Source organism: Protopterus annectens, chromosome 12.part0 (genome assembly GCF_019279795.1).
Source record: "Protopterus annectens isolate FY-2018-M chromosome 12.part0, PAN1.0, whole genome shotgun sequence".
NCBI lineage: Eukaryota > Metazoa > Chordata > Ceratodontiformes > Protopteridae > Protopterus > Protopterus annectens.
The window spans coordinates 650,630,230-650,642,930 of NC_056746.1; positions in this window are offsets into that span (position 1 = coordinate 650,630,230).

Genomic DNA, 12,701 nt, shown 5'->3' on the forward strand with positions numbered 1-12,701 from the left:
ATGCACCACTGTGCCCTGGGGGGAGTAGTGCGTGTGGATGTGGACATATGTACCATACAACACACACATGAACACACAGGGTCCAGTTCAGACATGCATGGGTACATGTCTGCATGGGTGTGTGTTGGCCAACAGTGCCAGCAGGCTTTACAAGGGTAGGCGATGGGTATACCTTCGCATCAGCCCACATGACAATGGTCTGCATTGTGGCACAGGCCTTTGGCCTCTGCATTTGCCCACACAGGTGGGTATTGCATCCATCTTACAGGCACCTGGGTCACCATTGTGTGTGGCCAATGCTGTGCATCACTTGCCATGTATGTATTTCCTAGTACCTGACTTGGATGGTGTCTACGATGTGGCACACATCCCACATGCATGTACAGTGACATGTGGAACTGCACCTGGGGTGTCTGGCTCATACTGTGAACACAACTTATCATCAGATGTGCCAGTCTTGCCCATGTCTGGCAGGGAGTGGTACTGGTCAGCAGATTCACCCTGCACCCACATTGGTAGCATGCTAACAGCATTTCCTGATGTCAGTGTCATCTGTCCATACATGCCATGTTGTCAGGCATGGCATGTCTGTTGTGAGTCACATGTGAAGGCACAGTGCGGTTGCTAACTGTGATTGGCAGGCACATGTATGGGTTTGACTGCACCCCAGCCTCTTAACCATTTACATCTGTTATCCCTGTATGGTTGACATTGTGATATATAATAGGGCCACCATAAATGAAGTTAGCAAGACCCCTCCACATTGCCCACAGGTGTCACAGACTCACAGCCACCTCTACACAGGACATGAGTTGCACACACACATACACACACACACACACACACACACACACACACACACACACACACACACACACACACACACACACACACACACACACACACACACACACACACACACACACAGTTGCCAGGGCTGGAGCTCGATCACCTACCTAACTAGTTTATCACACTACAACAGTACACAGTTACAGGACATGCCTCGGTGATTACTGGACTATCAATTTTCCAGAGGTGTACTTCTAGATGAGTGACATCAGCAGCCTTGGCAAAGTAGTATATTTGTATTGTATGGAGTGTGAGTAGCCTAAAAAGCATTGCTCTCTACCCAGTCAGACACACACATAGACTCACACACAAACACACACAGTTGCCAGGGCTGGGGTTTGAACACCTACCTAACTAGTTTATCACACTATAGCAGTACGCAGTTACAGGATGCACCATGTTAATTATGGGGCTATTAATTTCCCAGAGGTGTACTTCTAGGTGAGTGACATCAGCAGCCTTGCCAAAGTTTAATATATGTATTGTGCAGAGTGTGAGTAGCCTAACAAGCATTTCACTCTACACAGTCAGAGGCAGACAGGCACACACAAACACACACTCACACAATTGGCAGGTCTGGGGGTTAGTACTACTACCTGACTACTCTGTCACTACAGCAGTATGCAATTATGGGACGCCCCATGCATTTTACTGAGCTATAGCTCACCCAAAGGTGTAATTCACATTGGATGACCTCAGCAGGATTGTCATACTACTGCTATGGGGAGGGCAGTGTGTGCATGGGCCATACCCCATTCATGTAGGGGTTGACATGCCACATGTGGGCACACACGGGATCATATGTCACAGGTGCATGTATACAGTTACTAGATGGCTGCTTCCTTGTACAGTCTTGTTGCACAGCTGGCACGTACACCACATAGTCTGTCATGCTGACAGGTACTGGTGACTAGTATCCACAGTGGGTTACATCCGCACCTTGTGTGTTGGGGGCCCTTAGGCTGTGTGCGAGTTGGGACAGGCCCACATGGCTCCTTGTCACAGTCACCCTCTTCCACACATCTATGCCTGTGTACCTGTGGCTTATTATAGTGTGTTGTCCTTATATATTTGTCTGCATTCCTATCCACTGTGTGTGCAAGGCAGGAGTGGTGCATACTGACATGTGTTCACACTGAGAACTGCAATTTCCAGATATGCCTGGTCCACTGGTGTTTGCAGACATGGCCTTCATGTGTTTAAGTGTGAGAGGATGCCCAGTATGACCTCTCAGTATGTTGTTGACTGACATTGCCTTCATTCCTCTAAGTGTGTGAGCATGCCCAGTATGGCTATCTGTGTTGCATGTGTGGACCATGTCCAGGTTGTTTGTACTGCGGTGCTGACCTTTAGTTGTACACCAACAGGTAGCATGCTGTGTCTGCAGGGTATCCATCGGTCATTTGCCATTGACTGTTGCTACATTTCTGCATAGCGGGGGTGGGGACACCTGACTGTTTCTACTGTTCTAGACAGGAGTGGGAAGCACACCTGATTGTTACTCTATGTGTACGTTGGATGGGGGGGGGGGCACTCCTGACACTTGTACACATTTGCTAGGACTGTACTGGTAAGTCAGGTATTCCATTTACATCTGTAGTCTTACCTATCCTGCTGGCTAGGGCTTACCAGTGTAGTACAGATCCTAGCTTTGTTTACCTACATATTAGTGTCTGACTTCCTAACCTTCACAACATACATCTGACTGCCTGGCCTGCTGCAGTCTCTCTGTGTAGGCCTGGGGGAGGGGTTAACTACAGGGCACATTCGGAGGCCATAGTACAGCATTTGTTTGTTTTTGTCTTCACCTGTCCTGCTGGCTGAGACTGTTCCTTCCTGACTGGTATGTGTGGCTCTTATGGACACCCCTGTCACTCAGGTCATTTCATGCAGTGGGTTTTCTTACCCTGTGCAGTACTGGCTACTATGGTGACTCCAGTATGTGTTACAGATCTCATGCTGCCACTATGGATGTCTACTCTCTGCTGCCTTGACATCCGGCCACCCAATTCCCTTGCATGTTCACATCCATACCATAGCTACAGGTAAAAACACATTCTACTCCATTTGACAATTGGTAGGTTGACTGACTTACCTTGAGGGTGTGCCGGACTTGAGGAAGGTGCTGGAGGGCTGCCTATGTCAGATGCACATAGTACACTCCCTATACATGGTTAGGCACAGGTAGTGTCATGTTTGGCATCCCTTTTACTGTCTGTGTGAGTCGGAGAGAGGTGTCATTCCCTGGGGCCCTACTGTTTTAGTGCATATGCTATGCATTGCCTCTTTGCCAAGGCCATGCCCCCTTCTGCCTACTGGAGCAGGCTCAGGTTGTTCCTCCTCCGAGTCACTCTGTACCTGTACAGGCCTTGGCATTGGTGGGGGGCTGTGTGGCCCTGCCCCATGCTGTTCCTGCTGCAGCTGTTTCCGCAGGATCATATTGTGTAGCATAGCACACACCATTACTATTTGGGTACATGTAGCTGGTGAATACTGCAGGGCTCCACCAGATGTGTCTAGACACCGGAACCGTGACCTGAGCATCCCAAACACACGCTCTATTATATGTCTGGCCTGTGCGTGTGCATCATTATGGCATTGTTGTTCAGGTGTGTGTGCATTTCTGATGGGTGTCATCAGCCATGGCTCCAGTGGGTACCCAGCATCCCCCACTAGGTGACCGTAGGGGGGGGTCCACATCGGCAAATCTGTGGTACAGCTGCGTCAGTTGCCATATGTGTGAATCATCATAGCTTCCAGGGCAGCCAGCACACACATGCAGTATAATGCCGTGGGGATCACATACGACTTTGCAATTGATGGAGGTGATGCCCCTGCAGTTGTTATAGGCCCTACTCTGCTCACCGGGTGATGCTTTGATGCACTACCCCGGGGTAGTTAGCTATATGGTGGAAGAGACACATATTGCGGGGCAACACCTCACGTGTGTTGAGGGAATATACGTGCTCACTGGCATGTGCTGACATGGCATCCAGGAATTGGTGGAATACTCTGGATGCTGATGCCTGTGAGATGCCCATGTTATCCCCAGTTGTAGTTTGGGATGTACCTTTGGCTAGTATACCTAGGCCTACACGTACCTTGGTATCCACTGGGATGGGTTCCCCTCGGCCAGTGCGGTGTGTCAGGTGTGGCCTGCACATCTCAACGATTTGCTGTAGGAGGCCTCTGTCCATCCTATAGCGCTCCCCTATCTCCAGCTCATGTAGCCTCTGGTAGGTTACCCTGGGTCTGTACACTCTTCTCTGTCTCCTCACTATGGGTTGTTCAGCAGCATTGACATCCTCACCACCCTCAGCCTCTTGCACATTTTGTTCTATGTTGCCTGCTGCGGCCCTTCTCATTTTGTAGGTTTAGTTTTAAAATTTCTCTGCTTGTATACACCAGTGGTGTAGAGTGTGGAAAAACCAGGGGTGTAGGTGTTTGCTTAGTTTATAGTGGTGTTCTGGGCTGGGCTGGGCTGGTCTGCTTCCTGTGTGATTGGATGATTCTGATATATTTCACCTGGCAGCTCGACTAGGTCTCCTTGGCTACCTTCCTACTGCTGTTTTCCCTTCCCATTGCCTCCCTGTTTAGGCCCATGTGCGCGCTGCGCGAATGGAATGCTTATATGTGCATGGAGCTGCTTTTTCCTGGTTTAACTTTCTTTTTTCTTCCTGTACAACCTGGTACATGGCGCTCACACCCACTTACACTTTGTAAAGAGTGCTAGGCAGGTTTAGACACACCCTTAGCTCAGCTGTGCTACGCTAGGAGCAATCCCGAGCCACAGGTCTCCAATCCACTTACAGTATGCCTGACACCCCCCTCCCATGATATCACCTATAGCCTAGTCTTGCACCCAGCTATTTATACTCTTACACTCTTGGGACCTGCCTCACACCCTGGGAAAATCTGGGATTCACTAACCCTTCCCTCATTTGCATAGGATTGCCTGCTAATGTATAGTTACGTGTCCCACACTGAGCCTCCCCCCTTAGCAACCATTAAGCACTGGCCAGGTTGTCTTCTGACTGCCATTGACTTGCATGGCAGAATACTGATTTTAGTTAGAATGCTTATTTTAGGTTTATTTTATTAATTTCCCCCCGATCCCATTTGCGCGTCGCTGCCCTATGCTTAACCAGGTGAGATCAGCAAAGATAAAAGTAAACGTTGTTTATTTTTTTTCTTTTACATTTTGTAATGCCAATGGCCTTCTACTTGGACATTGGCATGCTTCCTCAATGGTATGCAGCCTTTGTTTGGAGCTGTCATGGCTCTGTTTTGTAGATTGCTGAACTGTACTCGGTTACTAACCGAGTACATTTCTGCACACTGCACTCGTCTTGCACGGACGGCTGCCAGCTTCCTGGATCGCATATTACCCTCATTTGCATGGTTTTCACCTGTAAATGAGGGTAATTTGCATACAGGAGCTCGGTCCATGCAGGATTAGCCTAAGAGCTCACGTGCACGTCTCGGGAGCTTGTTCCTGGATCGCATGTCGGCCATATTGCCGAAAATAGCTCTTAAACTAATCCTGCATGCTATAATGGGCTTCGTAAATCCGGGGGATAATCTATACAAATAAAACAAGTATTTCCATTTTTTTATCTAGAAAAAATTCTTTAATTAAACTAACAACTTCAACTATTTTTTAAAATTTCTCTATTTGTCCCCATCCTTTCTTCCATAATCACATTTTTATTTCATCTAATCCAATTCATCTTCAGCAATTATATTTTTATCATAAAATAATTCATTATCTTCTTTTCTACAATTTCCAGTTTACTCCCATTTTTCGATTTCACATTTTTTTTCTGTCTCATATCTTCCATATAATATTATATCCACTGTTACATTTTTTTTAATCTTTCCCATTTGTATTTCTTTTTTAAACTTGTCCAAAACTGTTCATTTTTTACAGTTAAAAATCAATGTTTTGTTGTTTCTTTCTTGTTACACTCATCAAATTTTCTTTATTCCAATACTTAATATTTCATATTATTTTTAACTGGTAACTTACTAAAATATCTCCACTAAAACAATAAGTAACAAGGTCACACAGACAAACCAATCAGTAAAAACTAAAAGAAAAATCTTGACACAGTAGAAAGTCTAGCTTGGCTACTGTTAACAAGTACAGTGAAATAATGAGCATGACTGCCAGTACATTAAACAACCTTTAGCAGTAGTTGGAATTATCCAAGAATTGCATGCATAGCTGTGGATACACCCCTCCATCCTCCCCTGCTAGTGCCTCAGGTTCCTGAGACATTAATCAAACCCCGGTAACCTGGACTGTAGTCAGGGCAGTAGTCCTCTACTCCATAACAATGGCTTAAGGGATTATTTTTTACATTTGCTACAGAAACTGCAGCAATAGGCTTTAAAAAATTGCAGTAACTTTTTAAAGTAATATCATTATGTGTATCTTTCTCTATCCTTCTTTCTCTCTATGTGTGTGTGTGTGTATATATATATATATATATATATATATATATAAATATATATATATATAAATATATATATATATATAAATATATAGATATATAAAATATATCTATATATATATATATATATATAAATATATATATATGGATCCTATTTGTATTATCGAAAGTACGGTTCATCGAACCATACTTTATCGAACACACTTTAGCGAAAGTGCATTTTGTCGAAAATGCACTTTTGCTACAGAAAAAAAAACATGCAGTTTGCATGTACCGTTAGTTGTACATCAATGTATACTGTTGATGTACAACTAAGGAAACTCCTGTTGAGATCGTGGTACAGTGGGGATAAGGGAATATTCCCTTATCCCCATTGTAGTGCAATCTCGGAGTGAGAATAATAAAGTAGGGGTGGGGGTGGGGGGCACAACCCCCCACATGGTGGGTGCAGGGGGGCTTGCCCCCCTGCATAATACTGTTTAGTTTGCTTTGTTTTGTTTTTTTTTTTTTACATTTTACTGTTTTTGTTCTGCAAAAGTGCATTTTCGATATAATGCACTTTCACGGAAGTATAGTATCAGAAATACGGTTCGATGAACTGCATTTTCGATAATACAACATAGGCCCATATATATATATATATATATATATATATATATATATATATATATATATATATATATACACATAAACTGTTCATTAAAAAGAAGGGTACAGTGTTTTATTATTAAAAACGAGGATGTAACATCCATATGTTATTAAGTAATTGGTGCCTTTAACCTTATCTAGAGTCATGTATGTATGTATGTATGCATGCATGCATGCATGTATGTCATGTGGTCTTGGTCTAGGACACTATTGTAAAGTCTGAAAGGAAAGCAACAGAGCAAAGAACACTACTACCCATCTTGCCTCCTTTTTTCATATACAGTATTGGGACAATAAATATTACAGATGAGAGTGTTCTCTGCATTCTGCATGTGTACAAGACCAGAAGACAGTAAAGATTGTGGCAGTATTTATGGCAGTTGTATAAAATAGATACATTTGTATGTCTGCCTGCATGAGTTGTAGTTTAAACATACATAATATTTTGTCAATGATCTGTAAGACATACCAGGGTTGAAAATATTAATTTTTTATACAAGTGATGTATTTATCTGTTGCTGCTTGTGATGGTTTTAGCAAGAGTAACTTGTCTAAATATGTATGGTCCACTTTTGACACAATGATAAAAGTTTCAGTATTATTCCTGTCAAGCAATAAATTCCTATTAAGTGGTCTTATGGGGGTCTTGTCTTAGACAATCCAATCTCATCCCCATGCTATCCAGCAGACTGTCAGTACATTTAGGGGATGCAACTGATAGTTAAAATAGGTTTTCATTAACTAGCAGGGAAATGTGGTACTGACTGACTACTTGGAAAGTTCTGGAGACAGCTAAAAAGCCATGGGAAAAGCTTATACCCATCCGTGAAAATTGCAGAAACAGGAGTGAATTCAGGTGTTTGTCGTTATGGTGAGTATCTCCTGCAGCTATACTCTAACAGACACCAGACCACCACAGCTATAACAGGCTGAAAAGGGGTGAAAAGTGAATTTGTTTGCAGTTAGAAAGTTACAAAAATAGAACATTGGAGACATCTGAATGTTATATTCAGATCATACCATAAGAATGCATTAAATGTGTATATATATATATATATATATATATATATATATATATATATATATATATTTATTTTTTTTTTTCTGTAGGTTTCATGAATTATTAGAGTACAAACACTGAACAATTTGTGTAAAGTCTCTTCTTAAAGCTGTATATCTAACTCTAGTGGCGTCGAGGGCTAAAGCCCTAAGTATGGTCCTAGTAACCTGTGCTTGATTAGCAGCTCAGGTCCTTTTCGGTTCTGGCAGAAGAGGATGGCCATCATGGTGGGCAAGACAGACCAAGGAGCATAGTGCCTTAATCTCTAGGAAGAGGGGTAGCATTGGCTGGGCATGTTAGAGGCTGGCTTTCGGCCCACCAAGACACCATCTAGTGACATTTCTCATTAGTAAATGTATGGAAGCATGCCCTCACAGGAGCAGGATACTGCAGATCTCTGCTGTGATGCAGGGAGCTCTTTCCCCCTCTCTGAGGTGGGGTTATGTCATTCAAATGCCCCCTTAGATGGGTTACAAGGGAGGAAACAAACAACCCTCATGGTTGCCTGAATGATGGCTCTCTAAATGTCTCACACTACCGTTGTTCTGAAGACTCCCCACCACAGATGAATGAATCAACTCGAGTCCATGTGGGGCAGAATTGATGGACAACATGCATGGGGCATAAAGAACAAAGAGAAAAACTGTATATGGGCCTCTGAAGCATTCAGAAAATTGATTAATCACAATTTAAGAAAAGAAGGAAGAATTAAAAAAAATGTAACATATCATTAAAGGTAGCTTCATTTGAGTTTCATTTTGGATTAGGTTATTTTCTTAGAAAGGCACCTGAGGTCAGTAGTAATTCTGCATACTGCCTGAATGAAGTACAGTCATGCCCATTATTTCACTGTACTTGTTAACAGTACATTAAAACAACCTTTAGCAGTAGTGGAGTTATCCAAGAATTGCATGCATAGCTGTAGTTATTAGAAAGCTGATCCCTGTGATGTATTGTGTGCTACAATTTTATCACTGGGCAAATAAGTCCTTATACACAAAGTGTGAATGAAACACACAGCCACTCCTTCCCTCACACATTCCAACAGATTGTTCAGGGAGCTGTTTGTTTAACATTAGAATAACTGCAGATGAAAGGTAAACTCTTATTATCTCTTCCCACACCACCTGGCTATTGTGTTGCTGCTATAGCTCTTTATGTTTCACTTTATATTCGGAGCAAGTTTTCTTTTATATGCAAGGCAGTTGAAGTTCTTTCTGGCTCAGCCTTATTTTCTTTTTTTTATGTTTGACCATATCCACAGCTTTAGGGGTCAAGATGAATAATCAGCTTTTTTTTTTTTTCTAGGGAGTCATTACTTGTTCATCTATGATCTAGAAAGATGGTGTTTCTTTGCTCAGATATTCTGGATAAAGGCAAATTTAATATGAGTACAAAAGCCTAAAATCAGGGGCAGTGTTTAAATATTACAATAATTTGCTTAAAAAGTTAATAGAGCAGCAGGTTTCACCAAAATGTATGTTCTGAACAATAAGAAGCTTGACACACTGCTGTCTGTCAGTGACTGTAATCTTCAGTAATTTGCCAGAAAATCTTTTTTTTTTATGGACAGAGGTCAGAAAATACAATCCAAAATCAGGGAGATTCTTTAAAACCATGCAGAGCTGCAAGATATTGTAAGGCATAGTATCATTATGACACTATTGCAAAAGATTATTGTACTGTCAGATGGTAGTAAAAACGAAGATGCAGATACAACAGGCGTCTGCACTATTGCTGAGAATTGTACTAGTGCACAGGACATGGACACAAGCATTATCACCATCAATGTATTGGCAGAATATACTGGAACCTGGGGCGCAACCACAGAAAACCATAGCACTGTCACTCTACTATAAGAGTGCAATATATGTCACAGCGAGTGATAATGCCTTATGTCTGCTCTCAGACTGTGATTTAAGCTAGTGTAATGGGACAGCCAGAGCTAAAATTATCTGTGTACTATAACTGTGTTTTGGGAAGTAGGACACTGACACAGCAAATAGTAACATAAAATCCACTCAAGGACACAGAAAGAAAATACTTCGAAATGACACAAATTCCAAAGATGAATCAGTCCAGTATCACAGCTGTAGGATTTATTAGCAGCTATATTAAAAGATGCATGTATTCATGCAAAGAACAGTTTACCAAGTGTTTAAAAAATGATAATCATGAAACAGGTTTAAATACTAAGTCACCTAGACCTGTCAACAATCACCAACTTAGAATGTATTATTGTGTATACCTACTTGTTTGATGTCTCTTACAACAACGTTTATGTGCTTTTTCCTTTGTACTGTCTAGATACTAATTTTCTGTTGTTTGTTAACTTCTGCTATATTCTAAAGTGGATGAGACAGGACCAGATCATTCTCCTGGTTAGCAAACATGAGTAAGAAAATACAAAATGCTAAATAAATTCACATGACACCTGACATGGTCAATTAAATACACCTATATGTATGTATATGAGTGTTATGTCATTTATCACTGCACACATTACATTGCATGCTGAAAGGTTGTTTTTCAACAGTGGCACACTTGGTTGAATTATGTAATGGCTGAAATTGATTAAATCAGCTGTTACATACTTCAACGGCTGTTCCCCTTTCTTCAAGTTTGTGCAACCCTGGAGTTACAATATTTAACGTCTTTGGTTGTGGGAGTTTCCACATGGGGGGGAGGCAAACCTCCCCCTGTAAAAACTGTTGTCAATTTTACTTTTAGTAACCTATTGGTTTACATTAGCAATTACTTTTTTGATGATGTTAGTGGTAATTAATGGTAATCACTTATGAGTTTATTTGAGGTTCTGTGTTTTGACCAAACTCAGTGGTGATTATTCATTACAAACTCATATACATATAGATAGATATATAGATATTATATATCTATATCTATATATCTCTATCTATCTATCTATCTATCTATCTATCTATCTATCTATCTATCTATCTATTCATAAATAAATTAAATTCACTGGGGTGGATATGCTTTCAAAACTGGCTTCATTCTAAAATAATTATTTAGACTTGGAAAGGCTGTGATGTTTAAGAGACTTTGATTTGTCATTTTTATATTTAGCATGATTAACTGTATCTCTGCTCCTTGCAATTCTGAATTCTTTCTCAAAAATGTGGAAGCCAGACCAATAATATTCATCTTTTTCATGAGCATGTGCTTACATAAAAAATAAGTACCTTAATGTTAATTAATGTCTTATAGTTAATAGTATTTAATGTAGTAGAGATAAATACCACAACCTTGAGAGGTGTAGATGGTTTAGTATTTAAACCTGTTTAATGATTACCATTGTTTAAAACCTGATAAAGCATTATTTGCAAAAAAGCTAGTGTCTTTCAATATACTTGCTAACAAATCCTTCAGCTATGGTACTGAACTATTTTGCAGCAGCAAATAATAACACTGACACTGTACTGTGTGAGTGTAAATGCACCAAAGACAGCAGCACAGCAAGGGATAACAGCACCATTGTGCACTATAATTGAATACTAATCCCTAGAACAATAGTACAGAACGGCACCATTGTGCACTATAATTGAATGCTAAGCCCCAGAACACTAGTACAACGATGGATAACATCACCATTGTGCCCAGTAAGAAAATACTAAACCCTAAAATGCTGGCACAGCAAGGGATAACAGCACCATTGTGCACGGTAAGAAAATATTAAACTGTAGAATGCTGGGACACCAAGGGATAACATCACCATTGTGCACGGTAAGAAAATACTAAACTGTAGAATGCTGGGACACCAAGGGATAACATCACCATTGTGCACGGTAAGAAAATACTAAACTGTAGAATGCTGGGACACCAAGGGATAAAATCACCATTGTGCACGGTAAGAAAATACTAAACTGTAAAATGCTGAGACACCAAGGGATAACATCACCATTGTGCATAGTAAGAATACTAAACTGTAGAATGCTGGGACACCAAGGGATAACATCACCATTGTGCACGGTAAGAAAATACTAAACTGTAGAATGCTGGGGCACCAAGGGATAACATCACCATTGTGCACGGTAAGAAAATACTAAACTGTAGAATGCTGGGACACCAAGGGATAACATCACCATTGTGCATGGTAAGAAAATACTAAACTGTAGAATGCTGGGACACCAAGGGATAACATCACCATTGTGCATGGTAAGAAAATACTAAACTGTAGAATGCTGGGACACCAAGGGATAACATCACCATTGTGCACAGTAAGAGAATATTAAACCCAAGTCACTGGCATAATAAGTGATAGTACCACCAATGACTGTGCACTGTAAGTGAATACTAAACCCTAGAGCACTGGCACAGCAAGTGATAACACACCCACTGTGCACTGTAAGAGAATACTAAATCCTAGAGCACTGGCACATCAAGTGATAACACCACCACTGTACACTGTAACAGAATGCTAAACCCTAGAGCACTGGCACAGCAAGTGATAAATAACATCACCATTGTGCACTGTCTGAGGATATTGAGCCAAATTCACTGGTACAGCAAGTGATAATACCACCATTGTACACTGTAAGAGAATACTAAACTCTAGTACATTGGCACAGCAAGCATTAGCTCCATCACTGTACTGTCAATGTACTAGAACCAGGACAAAGCAAGTGAACATGCCCCTTGCTACTATGCTGTTAGGGTATACTAGAACC